The sequence below is a fragment of the Rhipicephalus microplus genome, chromosome 5, assembly GCF_043290135.1.
Source record: "Rhipicephalus microplus isolate Deutch F79 chromosome 5, USDA_Rmic, whole genome shotgun sequence".
Lineage (NCBI taxonomy): Eukaryota > Metazoa > Arthropoda > Arachnida > Ixodida > Ixodidae > Rhipicephalus > Rhipicephalus microplus.
The window spans coordinates 150,598,348-150,613,354 of NC_134704.1; the positions used below are offsets into that span (position 1 = coordinate 150,598,348).

The 15,007-nt window shown below is 48.9% G+C and overlaps 1 protein-coding gene across 2 annotated transcripts in view; it reads right to left on the bottom strand.

The window, feature by feature from the left end:
* Positions 1–15,007, bottom strand: part of LOC119174176 (uncharacterized) — an 80,412-nt gene that overhangs the window by 13,990 nt on the left and 51,415 nt on the right. The window lies entirely within an intron of this gene.

Genomic DNA, 15,007 nt, shown 5'->3' on the forward strand with positions numbered 1-15,007 from the left:
GTTCCACGACCTTTTGTCCGCGGCTTGTCAGCGTTTGTCCTACGAAACAACATCCTGTATAAAAGGAACTTTGACAACAATACAGCGACATTCCTGCTTGTCGTCCCTTCACCTCTGCGACCAGAGATTTTGGAGGCTTGCCAGGACGATCCATCAGCTGGACACTTAGGAGTAAGCAGAACGTTAGCACGCATCCGCACTAAATACTACTGGCCGAAGTTGCTTAGCTCTGTACGACACTATGTCAGAACCTGCCGGAACTGCCAAAGACGTAAAACGCCACTGCTAAAACCAGCAGGTCTTCTTCAACCTATAGAACCATCAGAAGCCCCATTCACACAAGTGGGAATGGACTTACTGGGCCCATTTCCAACGTCGTCATCAGGAAAACGGTGGATAATAGTTGCGACCGACTATTTAACCAGATATGCCGAGACAGCTACTCTTGTTAAAGGATCAGCCGTTGAAGTAGCCGAATTCTTCGTCTCCAACATAGTACTGCGGCATGGAGCTCCAAAAGTGTTGATCACGGACCGAGGGACTGCATTTACGGCCGACCTGATGAAATGTATCATGAAATTGACGCACACCAGTCATAGAAAAACGACGGCATATCATCCTCAAGCAAATGGTCTTACGGAACGACTGAACAGAACGCTGGCTGATATGTTGTCGATGTACGTTGATATAGAACACCGTACTTGGGATAAAATATTACCCTATGCAACATTCGCCTATAACACTGCGATGCAAGAGACCACACGGATGACGCCATTCCAACTTGTTTTTGGCCGGACGGTAACGACACCTTTAGATGCAATGTTACCTATTGACGAGACGCCCGAGAATTACTATGACGTTCACGACTACATACAAAGAGCAGAAGAAGCCAGACAGCTGGCACGATATCGCATTCTCCAACAGCAGAAAACCGACACGCATCGATACAATCTGCGAAGAAGAGACGTCCAGTATGCACCAAGAGACAGAGTATGGGTGCGCATTCCTGTACGAATACGTGGCCTGTCAGAAAAACTGCTTCGCCGCTATTTCGGTCCGTACAGAGTGCTCCGCCGCGTCGGCTCGCTCAACTACGAAGTTATGCCAGAGGGACAGGATATTTCATCCCGACGGCGGCATCGCACGGAAACTGTGCATGTCGTCAGGATGAAACCATATCACGACAGGCAATGAAACGCTGAAGATACAAGGTTCTTTGACGTTAACGACATCCCCGACGAGGGTTTGTGGATTACTGCCATGCAACCAGTTTGACACAAGCATCGGGACGATGCACTCTGGAAAGGGGGGCAATGACACAATGTGGCTTCAAATTACGCGCGCTAGCAAATACTTGTGCCTTCTAGATGATTTGCGACGCACGAGCCTGTGGGACCCAGCTGCGCGCGAATCGTGTTGGAAAAAAAGAAGAATGTAGAAGAAGAGGCAGAACGGAATCCTCGAGACAGTCTAGCTGTGCTATTATTCTCGGGCACAAGTTCGCCCAGCCTACGTTAGCGTATTAAGAGTTTATTGAAGAGTGCGTTACAATATGCATTTTTCCCAGCTGAAAACAAATATGCAATTAGTTTTTTGCTACCACTTTTAGATTTTTAAATATTGACTGTTACATAAACTTGCATTCTGCCCAGCCTTTTGACATCTTCCTCATAAAATATTGCTACAAATTTGATATGACAGCATTCCATGAAGGCCAGGGAGTGCAACAAAACCATAATTTTATTTTTAGCTTCATTGGTACCAGAGTTATGGCCTTAACAAGTACCGTATTTACTCGCATAATCCTCGCACTCGCATAATTCTCGCCCCCCCCCCCCCCCCACATCGCCCAAGAAAAATACGAAAAAACTTTTTCCTCAAGTAATTATCGCACTCCCGAAAACTGCCGCAATAATGTCGTCTGCTCGTTCCAGCCACTGATGATGATAGCGCACGCTATTTGGCGCCATCTCTTAAGCATCAAGCGTACTATTGCACGGAGATTCAATTCAATCCAAGCCAAGCCGAAGTGGCCAGTGCGCGTTGCGGCGTGTTTAGTATGTTGTGTCGGTAATCTTGGCACGTTATGGGGCGATACTGAAGCCACACGGCTGCTTCAAGTTGCAAGTGATAGATCATACGCTAAACAACGGCAACAAGGCCGCCGGTAGGCCCTTCGGAGCCTCAAGTTTTGTGTTCGCTACTGGTGACGGCAGCTGAAAGCCACCAAGACGCGTTGGGCCTGCCGTGTGCCTAAAACTGGGATTGATGGTAAACTTTATTTCTTCAGAAGGAAACTGCGGACGATTTTGTTAAATAGCCATCAGCCCAATACTGACGCCCTACGCTTACCTTTTGAGGGCTCCTTCTGAGCGCCGACCGCTACCGCTACGCCCGCAACGCCCACAAGCTTCGCGTATGGTATTCTAATTCTCGACTATTTGCTTCCAATTTTTATGTCTCAAATAAATCTTGCCTTGTGTTGAACCTCTGCTTTTATTGTTGAGGTAAGTTCTAATTAGTACTTTGTAAAGCTTGCTGTAAGTTGCTGGTGTGAGAATCCCGATTTGCGGCCACTTCTTTTTTTTTTTTTTTTTTCGCTCTTTGCGTTTTCGTGGAAAGTTTTCCCCGCGTAATTCTCGCACCCCCCAACTTTGCATCAGGTGTCCGGCAAAAAAAGTGCGAGGATTATGCGAGTAAATACGGTATACTCATTAGAAATCTGAAACTGTTGCTTAATGTTGTTGCTAATTAAATCACTATTGTAAATAAAAATGACATTTTTTTTGTTTTCTTACACTAATCAATGTATAAGCTTTCAAATGCTGCAAGAATTATCAAAATCCGACTGCTACATCAAAAGATACTGTGGCAATGGCTTAGGGAGTGATGAAAAAATGTTGTTTTGAGAAAACGAGAAAAGAAGTTTAGGAACATGCTGAGCACTTATATTTAACAAGAAAAGGTGTGAATCGGTGTATTAACCATGTTAGAAGCCACCAGGAATGTAGTCATCATCATTCTCCTTGGTGCGCTTTCTTTTCATGGCATGCTTGAAGTTTTCAGCATGCTCATGCTTCTTCTCCGATGCCACTAGTCGGCGACTGTCCTTTTCTGAGCATCTTTCAGCGGCCACAACACTCTGCTGCAGGTGCAGCTCCTTCAATATGGCAGCATCTGCTCTCCATTTGCCAGCGTTGAACCTTGCGACAGCTTCGGCCACAGCAGCTTCAACGGTGAAAAGCGACGTGTGTTTGTTTTTGGACACGAGCGACCAGATGACGGAGTGCAGGCTCTCGTTTGGGTTCTGTGTTTCGCCTCGCTGACAACGCTCCAGCAATTTCTTGTCAGAGAGGCGCGTGTAAATAGGCCGCAAGGCATCAACCACATACTCCGGCAGGTTGTAGCGATGATTCGGAGGAGTCTCCTGCTTGGCAACAGCCTTGTTGTACTTGCACCACGACTCTTCACCAGTTGGGCAGTAAGAGTGCTGAGGGCTTGCATCAGTAGATACCACGTGATAAAAAGTTGCCCAGACAGCATTATTCATGGCCTCAATGCTTTCTTGGTTGCTTTGTAAAGTCCATCCATAACATGACGTGAGCTTTGTGACCAGCTCGCCTGTCAATTTGCCCTTGCCGCCAAGCCTTGGCTTTCCTTCGGCTCTGTTTTTGCAGGAGGTTTCGAAGTGCTGTGCCCATGCGCTTATGCACATGGTTGACACAGACCTCTTTTTCCATTGGCACGAAGACCTGTGCCACCTGCACACTGTTGAAGGCCCGGCTGTCTCCATCACACAACATGGTTGTGTAGCGGAGCCCATGTCTCTCCAATGAGCGGCCAAATAAAATTTGTGCTGCTTCCACCTCCATTTGTCCTGGCTTACTGGGGGTATTCTTTTGGCAAGTGTGACCAGCTAGCCACTCGGTATACCTTGGGTTGTCCTCCTTCGGCCCTAGCTGGCAGCCCAAACAAAAGTTCGATAGGACGACGAAGTCGAGCACATAACCCGTGAATAGTTCAATCACGGTCCCTACACAAATATGGGATGAGTGGCCCCTGGTCAGCCAAGTCCCATCAAAGGAAACGGCGATATTTCCAACGGCGACATTTCCAGGATTTCCATAGTTGAGTTCGGAATACAGTTTTCACGGTGCTCACGCAGTCGTCAATAACGCGCGCGGCAGCCTTTTGCGCGGCAGGGTTCATTTTCAATTTCACATAATCCTGGTATGTCTTGGTGTGCAGGCCTCTCCGTGAAATATTTAGGGCGGAAAAAATATCGTTGAGCGCAGTTTGCCCGTTTCCTGTGCTCATTGCCGCGCGAACCGCGAGCACGTTAATTTCGAAGGGGCCGTGCGCTGCGTCCCCCCTTGCTCTCGGCGAGCTCCATACGGTCCTCAGTTTACCGCACTCGTCACATGTGAGAACAAGTTTCGCGGCTATGCCATATTCGCGATCTTCCTTGGAGATTCTGCCAGGCCCGCCACACACACCGCACTTCATACACTGAAGAAGTTCGCTGACCAACTCTAAGCTAAGGACGGTGAACGGCGTACCAGGCGTTGCGGCTCCATCCGAGTCTCGAAAAAAAGACCGCTTGCGTTTTGTGGCAGACTTCGATGAAAGATCTTGCAGAACATCGCTCGCACAACACTCGATGGCCACTTTTTCAGCGTCGGAAACCAGGGGAGCGTCGACGCGCACAGCTCTCATGTGATCTTGGGACGCGGCTATCGCGTCCACGATCGCGGGTGCCGCGGCAGTGTTAGCGCTGGCACAGCCTGCTTCTTCAGAGTTCTCGGCGGCAGAAGGTCTCGCTGGTGATAAGGTGCGGGCTCTCGGACGCCGTGTTCGCCTTTTTCCGAACGCATGAGCACTCCCGAACTTCCGATGACCGCCTGCCATTGCACAAATGCACAGCCGTTGTTAGGCCTCTACGCAAAATGGCGGCTTGCACGCCGCTGTCTAGCAGACGAATCCCTTCAGTCCAAAAGGAAACCGGGAACTGCCCCACGTGACAAAAACGCACCAATGATGTGCGAGTATTCAGTTTTTCTTTATGCGCGATAGCTGCGTTGTTGCTAGACGAAAAACGTTCTTCTGCTAGGAACAGATAACGGAAAAATGCGTCTTTAAAATGAGACCAAAATGGCCGCGCTACATGATGCGGTTCTCGCGCGCTGCGGCGTTGAATAGGACCGTTTTTGAGGTGGTTTCGGAAGCGAAAATGGTCTTCAAACTGACTTTGTGACCCAATAACTCGACAAATACGCATTACAGGGCTATAATATTTTAGGAACAGCTTCCTTAGACCTTAATGATTATGAAAAAAAAAGTACTTCAAGAAATCAGTTTTTCGGAAAATTTTCGGCCTCCCATACCCGTGTCTCCCCTTAAATGCATACTTTTAGAACAAATTTTCGGATACAATTAAAGCTGAATAAAATGATATTGACACGTTCCCAAAAAGAAGATTTCGTTATATGCAGGTTCAGTAGAAAAATTAAAAAACACTAACGCACAAATTAAACAAAAGCAGAACTGAAGAAAAAGCTAACCATAAACAATTACTTAGCGGTAAAAAACCGCAATATGCAATAACAATTATATAGACACTCTCAATGGGTTTTTGTCATCGCCACAATATTCCCCGTCCGCAAGAAGTCCAAATTGATAACATGCCCCTCTAATCGTAACTTTTTAATGAGCAGGTAAAAGCGCACGAGCACTGCTGAAGCAGAGATCATATGAACCGGCCTATCTCTATTGCCTAGAGGGCGTGTACAATTTATTTGCCACTATTTTTTTCGGCACAAAAAAAAAAAAAGAAACATGGTCAAACAAACGAACAAAAAACATCGCGAAAAACAAGAGGGTGTGTGGGGGGAAAGGGTCTCAATCGCAAGTGGCAACATTAGTGTTGCAGTCTTATAGTGGCTTGGAGTGGCCGAACACCCGAGAGTGGGCTTTCCTACTAATGTGAGAGTCTCAAAGAAACAACACAATTTGCAGAATCGATTTCCTTTAAAAACACTCGCGTATGTCTTCCTGGGACACCCGTGAACGAATGGGACGGCGCAGCTGGCTGCTGCAAAAGCGCGGGTCAAAGCTTTGCTCATTAATATATTCTTCTGACAGGAACACGATAATGCACCTGACCCCTTTTTATTGCGATAACAATTATATGGACACTCAAGGCTGTTTCTTTTTGCCGTCGCCGCCACCACCGTCATTCACCGTATATGTATATGTACACGTATCTATATACATATATATGAACACTCAAGAAAGAAAAAAATCGCCCGCGCTCAGCGCCCACATCTCATCATGATGACATGGGCACTTCACGCGTACTCTCTCAAGCGTACTTTGCCCCGCGGTTGGGTGGGTGAATGGGGGGGGGGGGGGGGGGTAGATGCTTGTGTGCGCGCGTGCTTATCCTTTGGTGGGGAGAATCGTGTGCCTTCGGCTTTCACTGCAACGATTGCGTTAGTTGTCGGACCCACAAAGGTCACTTCGGTCTCTGCTCAGGCCTGTTTGAAAAAGGAGTGCGCTTTTCATACACAGCGAAGTATAACTGGGACACTTAATAGTTTGCACTCACCCGTACCTGTGATTATGTAGCGTGCATCGTTTTTGTTTGAACAGCGCGTTACGTGTGGAGCGGTAAACATTGTTAAATCACTCTCGTCCTGTGTGTATCGTTTTCGTGTGTCATTTGTGCTTGAGCAGCCCGTTGCACCGTTCTATCTGCTTGCCGTTCTCAGCGTGACATCCCAAGGTATTGCTCTCGCATTCATTGTTTTGCCTTTGCGGCGAAACTGTGACTTTTTTTTTTACGTAATTACTGCCTTTAATCTACCTCTGGGTGCCCTCGGAGCTCGTAGATCGCTATAGCGACACTGCGACAGCGGTCTTGTGTGCGGCGGTTCCGGAATACGGTAATTCCTTTTACAGTACCCGTGCGCTTGGCTGCGCACGTGCCTTAAAACTTACTCCTTTTATGCCATCCACGATCGCATCTGCCAGTTACGTCGTCACCATACATGATTGCGTCAAGGGCGACTGCAGTTTCGTCCACAGCGGTTGTGGCAACGACAATCACACGCACTGTAGAAGGCAGTGCGTGCGCCAATCGCACGCGTAGTTTTGAAGCTTCGAGTACGCTGCTCTCGGCCTTAGTTCAACGGTTTCCGTAAAGTTCGTGTCACCCGCTTCGATTAGGAAATGTGTTCGGAACATTCGAATTGAGGCTCAATAGACATATAGTGGAATTTGGCTGGGTTATTTCACCAATTCATATCCGCCGTGGTTTCTCATCATTGAGATTCTACTTTACCTTTAGATGAAGGCCTCTTAAACTCATTCATAATAAAATGGAGTAGGTTCAAAAAGCCTCGAGCGGATTCAATCGCTTTTTTGCCGATGCGGCCAGATCACGCACAGAAATTTCGATTTCCAGGAGATTTTCATGACAACCGTAGAAACGGCAGAAACGGTCCAAATCCGGTAGTCTCTCAGCCAATCCGGGAGACTTGGCAAGTATGCGAAGAGACAAAAAGCTCCGGCAGGGAGAGGAGGAAGCGGCGCAGATCAAACGAATTTGGTACTTTTCCGAAGGTATGGAGAGTTTACAGCCCCCCGCATGATAGAACTGCCTTCGAATGCTCAAATAGAAAGCAAACCACCCTTATTGAACGAACGACCACGAAAAAACGTTGGCTGGGGGGGGGGGGGGCTTGAGCAGCATTGGTTTGGTTTGGTTTGGAAAAACTTTATTGACAAGTCCGAAGGCGTGCGCCCTAGCACACGGCGGGCCGCTCCCACGATGGGACAGTAAGGCCGAGCCCTAGCGCCGCATCGTGGGCCCTCTGGACAGCCCAAAGTTGCGATGTTATGTCTGGACTCCGGAGAGCGGAGTCCCACTTTCTGGACGATGCTGTATCGGTGCCACGTACCGAAGGGCACTCCCAGAGCATGTGGTGTAAGGTGGCTAAACCGCCACATTTTGTACACGAGTTGGTTAAATAAACATCAGGATAAAGCTTGTGAAGAAAGGCAGGGTTAGGGTACGTTTCTGTTTGAAGTAATCGCAATGTAAGCGCCTGCGCTCTATTTAGCTTCGCATGTGGAGGTGGAAAGATTCTCCTATCCATAGCGAAATGTTGGGTTATTTCATTATATGTAGTTGGCGGATCCCTGTTTACGAAATCTCCAGTTCGACCCAAAGGTCCTCCATGGCCGCGGACAGCTAACCCTCGCGCCCTGGAGTGGGCCAACTCATTGAGATTTATGATCCCTCCGTCCATGTTTCCCATATGAGCTGGGAACCATGTAATGGTATGGGTTGTAAGCAACTTATCACCGAGTATGTTTTTGGCCTCTTTGCACACAGCTCCAACACTGAAGGCACGAATGGCAGCTCTAGAATCGCTAAATATGTGTTCATTACGCTGATCTAAAAGAGCCAAGGCGATGGCAACCTGCTCAGCTGCATTGGCAGTTCTGGCGCATACCGACGCCGCATTAATTGTAATGCCTTTGTGGTTGATTGCCACTACCGTGAATCGGTCTCTCTGGCCATCATATTGCGCCGCGTCTACGAAACAGGCCCCCCCGTCAAGATCCGCAACTTGGCGAAGAAGGGCCCGAGCGCGCGCTCTCCTCCTTCCAACATTACGTTGGGGATGCATGTTCCGCGGGGCAGGCGAGACAATGATGTTTTCCTTCTGATCCCTCGTCAACCCTTGGTACAGAGCCTCAATCTGAGCTGGTGGAATACCCATTTCTGCGAGAATCATCCTCCCCGCTTTTGAGCCAGACAGCCTAATTACCTGTGTTCTTTCTTGTGCTTCCGCAATTTCCTCCAATGTATTATGAATTCCCAACTGCAGGAGACGATTGGTGTGGGTGTAGTTGGGGAGCCCAAGGGCATTCTTTACAGCTCTCCTGATCATTGCATTAAGCTTGTCCCTTTCCATTCTCTTCCAGACATGCATTGCCGCCACATATGCAAAATGACACAGCAGAAAAGCATGTATAAGCCTGACCAAGTTGTCCTCTGATAGTCCTGTCCTTCGGTTAGCCACCCGTCTTATGAGCCTAATAACACTGTCTGTCTTTTTTTCCAACCTTTTAATCGTGATGGTGTTGGTGCCCGTTGCTTCTAGCGTCATACCTAAGATCCGAATGGAAGCGACTTTGGGGATTGATCGTCCACTTTTGGTACGTAAGTGGATGTCATTTTCTAGGGGCGGCACCCAGCCTCGCGGTCGACGGCCCCTCCTGACCGGTTTATAGAGGAGAAGCTCAGACTTTTCCGGAGAGCAAGAAAGGCCTGTGTCTTCCAGAAAACTCTCGGTAGTGTCGATGGCCTCTTGCAGGGCCGCCTCTACAGTGCCATCACTTCCTCCTCTACACCAAATGGTGATATCATCGGCATAAATTGTATGACCAACATCTGAAATTCCAGAAAGCTGCCTCGAGAGACCAGCCATGACGATGTTAAAAAGTAAGGGTGATAGAACAGATCCCTGCGGGGTGCCCCTATTTCCCAGCGCTTGCACATCCGATTCTAGATCTCCAACTTTAAGTATGGCTTTTCGACCACACAGGAAGGATCTGACAAACGCATGAAATGAGGAACCTAGGTTGAGACTTGAGATCGCATCTAAAATAGAATCATGGCGGACATTATCAAACGCTTTTTTTATATCCAAGCCTAGGATCGCCCTGGTGTCTCTGGTATGATTATCTAAAATTTGACACTTAATGATTTTCATAGCATCCTGCGTACAGAGGCCTGGCCTAAAGCCAATAAGGTAGTGAGGGAAGAGATCATTGTGCTCTATGTAGTCCGCGATTCGGTTCTGGACAACGTGTTCCACCACCTTTCCCACGCATGACGTGAGAGAGATGGGGCGCAGATTGTCCAAACTTGGTGCTTTACCGGGCTTGGGAATGAGGATCACCTTGGCCAACTTCCATTGTTCCGGGATGTCACCTCCCTTCCAAATCCTATTAATCTCATCAGTAAGAAATTCAACAGAGTCATCTTCCAAATTCCGAAGCGCTTTGTTGGTGACCCTATCTGGACCCGGCGCCGATCGGCCATTGAGTTCGTGCAGGGCACGTCGCACATCGCTGATGGTGAAGGGTTCATCCAAATGGGCACAAGGTGTTCCCATATACCCCGGATAGGCTTGCATGGAATCAACTGCTAGCGGTAGATACTTCTCAGCAAGCTGCCCCAATAGCTCCGCGCCCGAGGAGGATTTTTGAGCAAGATGAAGTATTCTAGCAAGGACCCCCCTCTGATTAGATTTAGTGCCCGACTCGTCAAGCAAGTGTTTTAAAAGATTCCATTTACCTCTGGTTCGCATTTGTCCATCGACTGAATTACAAATTTCATCCCACTGCTGCCTCGACAAGTTTTTGCAATGTTCTTCAATTTGTGTATTTAACTCTGCTATCTTTTTCCGAAGCCTACGATTAAGTCTCTGACCCTTCCATCTGGCCAATAGCGACTGCTTTGCCTCCAGTAAATGCGCAAGCCGACTGTCCATTTTGTTTGTCTGTACCTCTGTCTCAATGGTTCTGGTAACCGCTCTAACATCCTGCAGCAGCATCTCTGTCCATTGCCCCAGAGAGTCCGGGATTTCCCCCTGTTCCGCTCGAGCGCTGCGTGACTCCCGAAATTTATCCCAATCCACGTAAGTAAACTTTCTTTTAGATTTTGCCTCCATCTGTAATTTAGTAACTGTAATATAATGATCACTTCCTAAATCCGTCAGAAGATTTTCCCAACCTACCGAGCCAGCATTTTTCACGAAAGCTAGGTCCGGGGTGGAGTCCCTGGTGGTGGATGTGCCGCGCCTAGTAGGAAACATCGGGTCCGTAATTAACGAGAGATCCGCATCTCCCGTCTCCTGCCACAAGCTCCTGCCTTTAGCTGAATCATACGGGTAGTTCCACGCCCGGAAAGGCGAGTTAAAATCCCCCGCCACAACCAGAGGAGAGAGCCCAGCCAATCTGGTTGCCTTAGCTATGATCGTCCTAAAACGCTGCCTATGATCACTAGGGCTACTATATATGTTCAGTATAAAAATGCTGGAAAGGTTGGAAGAACTCGGAATGACCTCAACTAAGGAGAGCTCCGTTTTATTAGGTCTTACCCCTAGATCATGTGTCACAAAGGTGAACTTGTTGCTGACTAACGTGGCAATCCCTCTGCCTTCCCCTTTAACTGCATGTGCCTTGTACCCCGGGAGGGTTACACTATCAGACAGCGTCTCCTGCAGTAGGATCACTTGCGGCTTCTCGCTGTGAGAGCGGACAAATTGCTGCAGGGTGCCCCTTTTGCTAAGGATCCCCCTGCAGTTCCATTGCCATATACGAAATTCAGCGTGCGAGGCCATCTTGATCATTGGAGGTGCTCCCTGACCCTGCCGTCAGGTTCTGTACAGAAGCAACTGTACTATTCGAACTGGGGATACTCATGGGAATGGGCGCCGATAAAGGCGTTCCCTCTGGAAAGAAATCCGGGTGAATCCGAGCTGCTCCCCTGATATTGGGGCTCTGCACCATAAGGCCGGCGTTCTGTAATTGATTCTCCACACATTGAATTCTGGCATGTTGAATATCTATTTTCTGATCCATAACTGTGAGACGTTGATCGACCGCCGAGAAACGCTCATTAAGTTTGTGAATCTCAAGGCAAATTGAATTTAGAGTCTCCTTAATTTCAGATTTAGCTCTAGCCTGCACATTCTCGGCTGAAGTCGCAGCCTTACGCTTGGCTGGGTTACCCGAGGGGCCCGCTTCCACGACCATGGGAACCTCCATGGGTTGAGGAGAGGGAGAACCTACACACGGAGAAGCAGATGCCAGAGTAGCTTGAGATGTACTGACACGTCTAAGCTCAGCCATTTCGGCTCTCAGCGACTCAATAATGCTGCGCATTTCGGCATTCTCCTTCCTAAGCTGATTTAGCTCCGCTAGACCATGCTCTGGCGCAGTGCCTCCCGTTACCTTTTCACCTCCTCCGCTGCGCACCCGGTCAGCCCAGGAGCCACCCTGCATCTCCGGTTGGGGTGGGCTTTGGAAACGGACTGTGCCATGCGGGTCCCTGGACTGGCTCCTCGAGTGCGATGGGCCTCTGGATTGGGACCGACGACGATCTCTGGACCGGGACTTGGCTCGGCCTTTAGACGAAGTTCCCTTTCGCTGGCCTTGGGAGCGACTTCTGGACCGAGATCTGGATCTGGACCGACTGCTTGCCTGTTGCGATGAGTCACGGCTGTCCACCCCAGTTGCAGCAGAACGACTGTTTGAGCTGGAGTTGCGGTGTGCAGGCTGGCTCACACCCTCGTCGGCGTTAGCAGGTACCGTTTGCTGACTACGACGCTCTGATTCCGCACGGCGCTCTCTTCGCCGCCTTCGCACAATAAATGGAAGCTGAAACCTTTGCTGGCAACTTTTATCCGTCGTGGCGTGTGGGCCGCCACAGAATCCACAGGTCGGGGAACATTGATGGTTCTCATCAGGGTTGTTGATTCCGCACCTCTTGCACACAGCTTCGTCCGGTGTCGGACAGACGTCCGCCCTGTGCCCGAGTCTGCCACAGGCATAGCAGCAGTCATGCTGCCGATGGTAAAGCGAGCATCTGACCAGCGCTGTGCCGAAATAAATGAAGTTGGGAACTTTGTAGCCATCGAAGACAATAACCACCGTCTCAGTGTTCTTAATACGTCTGACTCCCAGAGCCGTGGGGTTTCTTTCAGTAAGGATGCTCCTCTCCAGCTCCGTCTGGCTCTCCGATGCGTCAATCTTACGGATGACCCCCTTGCAGGTCTCATGCGGGGCAGCCTCGTAAGTGTTGATGTCATACTTCTTCATTCCCAATGTAAGGCAGCTCATCCTGAGGTAAGAGTCAGCGTTCGCACGGGACGCCATGCTAATAACTATGATATTTTGCGTTGCATTCGGGCAAACAATGTCCTGACTAATGAGCGTGGGTACAATTCCAGCCGCCTCTGCGATTGCCCGGCCAAGTCTAGCTGAGCCCGCCTTCTCAACATCCAAGCCACCCCTTGGACGGACGATAATCTTCCAGTGCTCGCTAGGCAGTCGAGGCATTCTCGATGATTTGATAACTTGATTCTTCAAGTGTAGAGCTTTTCTTGTAGCACTGAAATTGCCCCTGGCATTCTCGCCGCATGCCGTGGCACGCTCTGTAGCACTGGCGTTCGTGCGCCTCGAGCTTTTCTTCACCGCGGCGGAACGCCAGCCGTGTTCCTCTCCAAACTCTTCCGGAGGGAGTTCATCACCGTCCATAATAACAGCAGCACCGTCCAGCATATTGGCTCAGCAGGTGGAACGAAGGGCGCGTCCAAGGAAGGGCGCGTCCTGCCCGGCGGACGCCAACTCGGCGTTTTCTTGAGCAGCATTGGTGAACTTTAATTTTAAGGGCGCTGGCGTGTGTGCTATCTCAGCGAGACAGTGCTTTTTTCTGGTATTTACCTTTCGACTTACTACCTATGTTGATTAAAAGCAGCCGCAATGTAACATAATCAATTTCAACATCTTTGCTAACACTTTATGATACCACCTTCAGTCATTTGTTTTTCTTTCTTTCATTTTCCTTTACCATTTTTATAGCACTTGCATTTCATGTTCTCTGTCTTGCTTGTGCTGTGTAAATTGTTTCATGCCTTGTCTACATGAAATTTACATCCATTTGTTTTATTATGAATCATTATTTTGCTTTTTGTACTATTGTAGTATTTCTTGTTTTGAAATTAAGTTCCCAGCTTCTTTTAAATTTTTCAACTTTTATATCTTTCAACTTAGTGTTTTCAGTACGTTTTTTCTTTTGCTCGCAATCTGCCTGCCCTGTATTCAATTAATACAATATTGCTAGGAGCTTCCCCTGAGAGTGTTTATTTGGGGACATCCTCGTGTATACTTAGTAACCATCTCAATTGTATTTTCATGACGTTACAATAGACTTCAAACTTCAAACCCAATGGGAGCATAGGTCGGCGCATGCTCACCAACAACTGCGGGGAACGTCTGGGAGTGTTCTTATCCATAAATGCCTCGCTCTACTTTGGCTTCAATGATATAAAAACACACAAAACTTTCATCTATACACTAACCATACATAAATTCATTGTATTTGAAAGAAGAGAGAGGGAAAAAACAAAATGTGCTACATAACAGTTTGGTTCATAGTACAATTTTCGACTAACTGAAAAAGAATAATAATGGCAATCATTACAGAGGCTATTCTGGTGTTAGCATTTCGTCCCAGCTCAAATTTGGCCGCTGTGGCCGGGAATTCAAACCCTGTCCTGGAGCTCAGTCGCCTGACTCCCCTGACATGTCAACACCTACCAAGAGCGAGTCTTGCCTAAAGCAGGTTGCACCTCTAGGCGCAGTTTATGCAACAAGCAAAAAAAATTGCCCGCAGCTTCCCTCGGGGGAACACTGAGGAGGATGCGGAGCATATAATTGGTTAACGGGGTGTTAATTGGGCGTGGCATACTGCTTGGCGCGCCACGCCGCTACCACGGCACGCTTGCGCTCGCGGGCAGCATCGGGATCGGCCTCTCGTCGCCGACGCTTCCACTCGGCTTCCCGTTTTCGAAAGTCCGGGTCCTCTTGTCGACGCTTGCGTTTTAAAGCGGCCGAATCCGGTGCTGCTGCTCGACGCTGATGTCTCTCAGCGGCTTCACGTTCTCTAAGTTGAGAATCTTCCACTCGACGCCGACGTATACCTTCGGCGTCGCGAGCTCTTCTCCGCGCTGCCTTGTCTTCGGACGACGACTTGGTTGCGGTTCCGCCAACACTTTGGCCGGCGCTGGTCGAAGGGACGTCGATCATTGCGACCTCGGACGTCGACGCGCCGTACAAACCAACCGACGAGCGCCAACTGAGCGAGCGAGCACCGACCTTGAGTATATATACAGCGCAACGGCGCATGCACTGTCAGGTGTGGAAT